Consider the following 9,667-nt stretch of genomic DNA (forward strand, 5'->3'; position numbering starts at 1 on the left):
CAGTATTTCCTGGACAGTTCCGAGGTTGGTAGTTCTTGGAAAGTTCCGAAGATTTCCTTATCACTTTTAAGGATGGAACTTACTGTAAAATTACGAGAATGAGCTACGTCCTGGAAAGACCCAGGGGCTGGTACTTCCAGGAAACTTCCTATTATTTCCTGGAAATTTCCGAGGATGGGATTTCTTGGGATTTCCCAGGATTTCCTGGTAAGATCCGTGCATGGCTCTTCCTGGAAAGTTCCCATGATTTCCTGAGAAGTTCCGGGGATTGGACTTCCTGGAAAGTTCCGAGGATGTGATTTCTTGGGAGTTCCCGATATTTCCTAGAGAGTTCCGAGGATGCACTTCCTTGAAATTTCACAGGATTTCATTGGAAGCTCTGAGAATGTGACTTCCTGGAAAATTCCGAAGATGAGCTACTTCCTGGAGAGATTCGAGGCTGGTAGTACCTGGAAAGTTCCACGGATTTCTTGGAAAGTTTCGAGGGATTCTTGGAAAGTTCTGAGAAGGGATTACTGAGAAGGTTACTTCCTGGAAGGTTTCGAGGAGGTTTGGACGAATTACTTCCTGGAATGTTCCACTGAGAGTGAGGAATTACTCCCTGGAAAGCTCCAAGGATTGGGAGATCTTACTTCTTCGACATTTCCGTGGATGGGGAGGAATTAGGAATTACTTCCTGGAAGGTTCCCCGTAAGTGGAGGAGGGGGAGGTATTACTTTCTGGAAATGTCCGGGGAGTGGGAGGAATGACTTCCTGGAATGTTCCAAGGAAGGGGCGGAGAGAGAAGAATTACATCCTGGAAATTTTTGAACAGGAGGATGAATTACTACCTGGAATGTTCCGAGCAGCGGGAGGAAATATTTCGTGGAAAATTCCGTGGAGGAGGAATTACTTCTTGTAAAGTTTAAAGGAAGGGGAAAAAGGGGATGAATTACTTCCTGGAAAGTTCAGCTCGCTATGAAACATATGTATGCAGAATCTTATCTATATAGAAAGAACATTTTTCAGTTTATCGTACTTTGATATGGAAGAAAAGGCACCACCTTCCACCTCAATAAAACATTTCGTTTTATTTACTACGGATTGATTGAAACTAACTTTCTTCCTACACAACGATCCCTCGATCTTACATACATACACACACACACACACACACACACACACACACACACACGCATATATATATATATATTATATATACTGCTTTATATAGAGATTGCTAACATAAACAATACTCACAGACAGACTAGAGTTGTAGTGCTCAAATTGAGCTAAATTTCTGTTTATAATTCGAATGGAGACAAAGTAAGCGGACACTAAAGGAACATGACCAATTATCCAGCAGAAGGTTCAATATATATGTGTATATTCTTCCGCATTAGTAAAACAATATAAACGTTCCAATAATACAAGTATACAATTATACATAGACATACGAACACGTAAGTATATAAAAAAAAAAACTTGACATTTAAAAATTTATAAATATATAATACATATAGAGAGACATAAATAGATATGGAAAAAATCCACATGAAATGACCGAGAGTGAATTATAAATTCACACGATATGATATTGTGAAATAAAAATTTACAAGTTAAAATACAAAGGTATAGTGAAAAGTTTGATATAATAAAACCTGAAAATGACACATTTAAATACCAGGATAATATTTAAAGGATCTAAAAGTTCCATCGGCGGGCCGTTTCGGAGATGTGTCTAAGTAATATGATATACATTTCTTATTTTTAATTTTAAAAGAAATAGACACTGTCCTCATCAGGAAGTTTATTTGATACGAATATATATATATATTTCAACATCGCTTTGAATTATTAGGACCAATCTTTGGCAAATAAATAACACAGGAGAAATTTTATGTTCCATTGTTAAATATTCTATGTTATATTACGCTTCGGGTGTTTCGCGGATACAAGTTAAGTAAATGTCGTAATCGATAGATTCTTTGTTCTTTTCAGAAACTTTTCTGATCACAAATATCTCAAGTAAATTGCCAGGTAATAATATTTATTTGCGACATTGGTTTAAAAAAAATAAAAAGCTTTCACATAAGCCACTCAAACTATTGAAAAAATTAGTAAATACCTTTGAAGATGTCAGAGTTAGTGGCCTCCGGTAAAAATGTCAGATGGTTATTTCGCCGTATATTTATATCCCGATTTGAAACAAAACTACTGTGAAGGTATCAACACAAGTATTTCCATGACCCTTATTTGGTTTGGCCTCTCAAAAGTGAGTTCAAATCAACAAAATTACTATTCGCATTTCATCCCATCGAGATCGTTAAATAATGAATCAGATACATTATTCCCACCACAACTCTTTCTCTCTACGGAATTACGAAAAGGGTGATTAGTGATAAGTATCTATGTGTTGGCCCCATTAATCTATTATTCTCTACACTATAAGCTACATAAGAAAGTATTATCTAACTGAATTAAATAAAATAAAAACGATTGAAACGTTGCAAGTGGCTTAACGCCAGTGAAAGCACTCTCCACCTATATTCATAGGTTTCTGTATGTAATTTTAATTTGAATTTTTTATCATGAATATATTTTTAAAATAATGAATGTTGATTAAGCACTTTATGAGTACAAACCTATGTGTTCTATGAGGAAGTTGTTTGTTTAGGTAGATCTATACATGCCACATCTATGCTTCTATGTATGTGCGTGTGTTTATATATATATATATATATATATATATATATATATATATATATATATATATATATATATATATATATATATATATATATATATATAAATATACATATATATAAATATATATATATATATATCGGCAAGTATTTAAATATACACATTCTTTTATACTTTCATTCGTTTACGTTTTTCAGTCGTTTGACTACGGCCATGCTGGAGCACCACCTTAAACGATTTTAGGCGAAGAAATCGCCACCCAGGTTTTATTATTGTATCGGTGTCAGGTGCCGAAGCGAACTGTCATCAGTTGTCAAGCGATGGTGGGAGAACAAACACAGACAAAAGACACACACAAATATATATATATATATATATATATATATATATATATATATATATATATATATATATATATATATATATATATATATATATATATATATATATATATATATATGTATATATATACATATGTATATATATACATACATACCTGCATACATACAAACATACAAAAATAAAAATATCATGTTGTTAATGTTGAAATTCCAATGAAGGACCCTTGGATTTAAGTTAGAAAATGGTTCTTTCTCTATTTGCAATCTAGGTATGGGGGCGATTCGTTTAATTAACATTCTTTAAATCGTTACCCCAGTAAGGCCGCAGTCTAACGACTCAAACTATTGTTAGATACCAGCTATGTATATATATATATATATATATATATATATCACTCCTAGTGACTAGACATGTTATCCATAATTCTAGCTGAAGACAAAAAAATTCGACCCAGCCTGCTTTTCTTAAGAAATATTAAGAGAGACAAAAAAAAAAAAAACAAGAGGGAGAATGGAAAAAAAAAAAGAAACCCTTAAAACTCAATAGTTTTCGATTTTGGAACAGAAATATTTTTTTGTGACGTATGACGAAACAAATTTAAACCGGCATTTACTAATGTCTAAAATATTCTAGAGCATTGTAAGTCCACAATGTTACAATATTTATTAATAAGAATACACACACACCCACACACTCACCAACACACATACATACACGCACATGCACAAACACACCACACACAAACACACATAGATACGCGCACACGTGCACACACGTTTGCGTACGTTTACGCATTATTTCTTTATCCCTTCTAACTACCCTGCATTACATTTTAATTATAATTTATATGATCGAATGTGATACCGCAAGTTTAGCTTCTTCGTTCTTTCTTTCTAATATATACATACACACATACATACATACATACACATGTGTATATATTATATAACCATATATGTATATATACACATAGATATGTAAATACACGTATATGTATATATACGTACGTATACGTAAATACATGTATATGTATATATAAATACACTCACACACAGACAGAGACGCACACAGAGGCACACACACATATGCATATATATATATATATATATATATATATATCTATATATATATATATATATATGTGTGTGTGTGTGTGTGTGTGTGTGTGTGTGTGTGTGTTACTATCGTCAGAGACCCATGGGTACGTTGCGAATCTCTCATGATTTACTATTAAAGACATTGCACATGCAAACACATACATATGCATACACTCACTCAGACACAAACAGGTAGGTTCGCCTCAACGTACCTGTATCATTATTACTAAATTTACTTTGATATTCAATTCGTGTGTGATAAGGAATCTATTAGCTAGTAAACTCTCTCACTAGCACATGTGCACGATTATACATTAAATTATTTAACTCATTAATTACTAACATCGTGTATAATACTCCTCTATCAACTGAACATGACAAATAACACTTTGAATAGACACTGGGTACAGATGGAATGAGCGCCGTAACGAATATTTGGTATGCTTATCACAACGACGAGCAATCGGCCAATATTGAGAATAACATCACTGAAAAATTAGTATCTCAATATTTTTATTGAAGGGAATAAGTATTTGAAAATATATGTTAATACAACATAATTCTATATTGTGCTTAAACACATGGACTATCTAGAAACTGTACTGATCAGTGTGTGCTAAGCGTTATGTGACCCATAGCAACAGGTCAGCAACCACCTCCATAATCCGTTGGCCAGCACCGGGAAGAGACCCCTCTTGTCTTTAGTGTCTGACCCTATTGTATTCCAACGAAATTTAGCGAGTATAAATACTCTACTACAGGTCAGCAAGTGCATCAACAGAGCAACAGGCTACTACTATAACAACATCATCAACAATGATCTGATTTACAGTTCACCTGCCCAAATAGAAAAATGGTCACTTAAATTCCCAAGGCATCTGTAAATCTGAACTAGCTATAACAAACATGAATGTCCTTTCTCCCATCTTCTATTATACCGTAATCTTATATCATCTCCACATGGTATAAAGGGAAACGAGTCTCTCCACCATCAGTCCAAGTACTGTACCAGGTAAAGATTCCATATACGTGATTGTAAGCATGGATATGTAATAGGCAACAGGTGTGCCTTCTTCCATCCTAAACTCTACCAGGTTTCTCCGTCTCTAAGAAAATCCCGAAATTTGGACTGTCAGCAACTCCCTCTGAAAGGTAGAAAGCGATGAAAAATATCCAGCAGCAATTCGGAATTACAACAATAAAAAGGATCAGTTATACCCTCACCTCCTAGCACCGGCCTTCAAAGAACCACGTCCATCAGAAGAAAAATATGAGAAAATTTTAATATCCAAAATAAATAGATAAACAAATAAACAAGTAGAACGTAACACCTGCTCAAAAATGTTATCAAAAATGTAACTCATTTTTACTAACATAACAAGAGAATAGAAAACCTGATCTAAGCCTGCAGATTCAACAGCTAGTCGGCAACCATCTAGCAAAATGTCTTGGTACACACACTATCAACCAGAAGATCCCATATCACGATCAACTCTATACACCAACTTCACGCAGTGGTGTGACTAAACATCGAAATATATAAAACATGGCCTTGAGAACAGCGCAAACATCAACCAAACTGCGTTTGAATAATGTTATAAAGTGTAGGAGATATCAACGCATCATGCATCGCTAAAAAATGGCGTATTCCATGCGTATTGAATTCGATTCCTTAAATGAGTCGCTATGTTTCTTTCTCCATCCTACCGGAAGCTCAACTGGAATACTCTTACATGGATGTCAGTCAGAAAATCCAAATTTCATCAACATTCATGCAAATCGCAGTGGCCGAAATAAAGAAAGCCATCAGTTTTCGGCAAGATACCTTTGCCTTGGATACCAAGGATATATTTTCCAATGGCGGTTGCCTTACTTTGCGACAAAGTTAGTGACATAACCATTTTGGGTATTGATAAGCCTCTTCTCGATTACCTCAGCAAAGTCAGATCCTTTATCCTGCAAATCTCTGAGAACATACTAGTGAGCTTTACATTTAACGCCCTAATGTGAACTGAGCTACAAATACCCTTAAAAGCAACCAGTCAAAGCAATAACAGAACTGCTTTTTAGTGTGATGGATGTATTTTGCTTATTCCAACTTGTGCTTGAGGCAGCAAAGCAAAACATGAAAATGTTGGACCTTATATTAACAGACCACGCAGGCTCCATTTGTAACATCTTATGTGAAAAATCTCTTTGTGGGTTTTAGACGGTACTGTGCAAACTTAGTGTTCGGCGTGCCTTAGCCAGATCATCACTCCTGCCTCAGTACAAGCGTTCGATAGCACCGATCATCATGAAGCAGACACGGAGGTAAGTAGAAAAAAATATTATCGACTGCTACTTCACAGAGATTTCCTCTGATATTGAATCGACATAGCAGCGGTTTGAGACGATTGTCACGTTCAAAACACGTTCCTATGAAACTTACTAAGATAAAGAGAAGTAGACTCACAAAAGTGAAAAAAGAATATATATCATGAGAAAATTCAAAAGTCTTTTATAAAAGCATTCAATTAAATTAGTACAATTAGCAGCATCATCAATGTCCTTTGACTTGGGAAAAAATTATCATATGCAAAACAACATGAACGTGTATATGACCAACTAAAGGCTGGGAAGGAAAACTGAGTAATTAAACAAATTGTACACAACGCATGAGTATTTTGATATATTCATTTGCCACTAAGCATTGGAATGCTGTCGCACACTGATACATGATAACAGCGTTCTCTAACATGATGCTGACAAAAGGTTAAAATCCATCAGCAACAAACTGTTCTGATTTAAGTGATCCCACTGATAATTATATATCTAGTAACTTCATTCAGTTTTCTATAGGGGTAGTTTAAGCCGGCGTTCATATCTAAAGTAGTGACTAAGAAGTTAGATACCTTCGTGCCGTATGCGAAAATGACTTGTAGGGTAAAGCTTTTGAAGAATTTTCTTATTTTTTTAGCATTCTTTCTATGATGGTTTTACTATTACTAGGTACAATGAAAAAAGCATCATCCCTAAAAAGACCACCTTCAACAGTTAATCATGTTGCGGGAAGGACTGCTCCAACGAAGTCGCGTATTGTCCTTGCCTTCGTAACGCGGAGAAGTTGGAGCAGAGACAATTGAAGAAGGGTAATATTCTTTATGTTGCATGTCTCGTTTCTCTGTTTCCTTTTTTTTTCGTTGTTCGAAAAAAAGTTCGTTTTTTGTTTTCGCCTTTATGTTTTCGTTTCTCATTGTGTTTAACGTTTTTGTGACGCCTTGTACCCATATATGCTTCTATGTATACATGTAGATGTCGGTATGTACATATATGTATGGATATATGTATATAAATATATAATATTTATGTTAAAATATATTACGATATGGTATATATATTTATAGTTGTTTATAATTATATATATATATATATATATATATATATATATATATATATATATATATATATATAAATGGTATTTGTATATATATATGTATTGATATATATACACGTTATGTCTATAACTTCTTATTACTTTACAGCCTTTAAGATTTCTTTCATAATGCTGGTTACTTTTTACATAATTATATCTCCCAAGGATTTTTGAATAAGTTTATCTGTCATAGAAATTATGATCTCACTTTTTGCCTTTAATCTCTGGTTTTCGGTCGATAGAATATGTGTATCTCTTTCTCGGATGAAATCTAAATTTAATTATGGGTTCATTGTTAATTAGTTTGCTAGAACGAAACATTATGAGGCTTCTATTTTATATAAAAGAACTCTACACTTTTTAGAGTTTAAATTGGTTTATATATCCTTCTTCTCTTACTGAGTACATATATCAATTTCTAAATTTTAAATTTTATCATTTACTATACAAAATATAATAATACATAAGTTTTGCTAAATTTTGAATATACATTTGCCCCCTTTTACTCTTACTACCCATTTAGATATCATTGTGACCTCTTTTGTTTTATATTTTAGGCCATCTTTATCCCTCCCGTTTCTGTGCATATAACATTACCTTAGTGACTTCTTCTGAGAAATGTTCCTTTATGTAGTCATAGCGAATTTATAGCCACAGTAAATTTGGGGTAGGTAAATAGACCTGACATTAATTAATTTATCATCAGCAGCTCGAACTTAACTGTCAATTCCCAGTGCTTTTAGTTCTTAGTGGACGAGGAATACTAGCTGCATTAGATCTTTGATGGTGATAAGGAGAAAAATAAATGTAGCTACATCACTATTTTATGACTCCCATTGTTATTCCCTTCTGCCGCTCCAAATTATAGTCGGGGTATATTCTTCCTGAATTCATTCTGCTACAGTAATAGCAACAGGCATGTAATTTTTTTATTCTCTAGCCCTAATGAAATATTTGCTAATAAATTATAATGGAATATCCTGTATGTTGAAAACCTATATTGTCTTATGCGTCCTAGGAAGGTGGTATATGTCAAATTGATGTAATGTTCGCATTGATCGATTAAATAGAGCCCCCTGAAACGGCCGTAATGCACAAATACCTTGACGTCCTTCTTATTTATTTCCTTTTTATTTCAACTTACATCGAGATGTGCGGATAATGCTGGACTGACTTGGTGCCTCAACTTAAGTACCTAATTCAATTGAAACTGAATTAATTATATATGTATATATATATATATATATATATATATATATATATATATATATATATATATATATATATATATATATATATATATATATATATATATATATATATATATATATATATATACATACATAAATATACACATACATATATGCATATATATATATATATATATATATATATATATATATATATATATATATATATATATATATATATATATATATGTATTTATGTATATATATTTGTTGGACTTCTACCAAACCTAACCCACACTGCTTTTTAGCATTAGGATTATTATCATTTGCACAATGTGGAAAATATTTCACCAAACAGTTATAAGATCATAAGCTTCTCATAAATAAAATACGTTAAGGGTGTTTTTTTCTTCCATTTGATATAAGTAAGCCATAGAAGAGGCAAAACCTTTATGTTTTGCCATGGCCTTTTATGTAACTGCCATCATCCAACAGAGTAATGCAACACCACCGTGTTATTTTTCTTACCAAATCATCGCAAATAGCTGATGGGTGGTTGAAGGTTTAATAACCTACCATTCAATTTCTGCTAGAAACTTTTTATTTAGTTCATTAAAAATGCTTCTTAATTGTAATATAGACATTGAATAACAAAAGATATATATCAGATGTGGGTTGTATATCTGGAGGAGGGGGCACAGAGATACGATATCACCTTCCCACATTATTGGTGACGTACGTTATGCAACATTTCAGGTCTTGCGCAATGGGTTGAAACCAAGGACATCTGGTGAGAAGCATCTTCCTTATCCACATAGCTACACCTGCACCTATTCATACACGGATATACGCAAGAACTCAAATATATTCCCCTATGTGTGCGTGTGTGTGTGTGTTTGTGTGTGTGTGTGTGTGTGTGTGTGTGTGTGTGTGTGTGT

The sequence above is a fragment of the Octopus bimaculoides genome, chromosome 9, assembly GCF_046866305.1.
Source record: "Octopus bimaculoides isolate indiv1 chromosome 9, ASM4686630v1, whole genome shotgun sequence".
Lineage (NCBI taxonomy): Eukaryota > Metazoa > Mollusca > Cephalopoda > Octopoda > Octopodidae > Octopus > Octopus bimaculoides.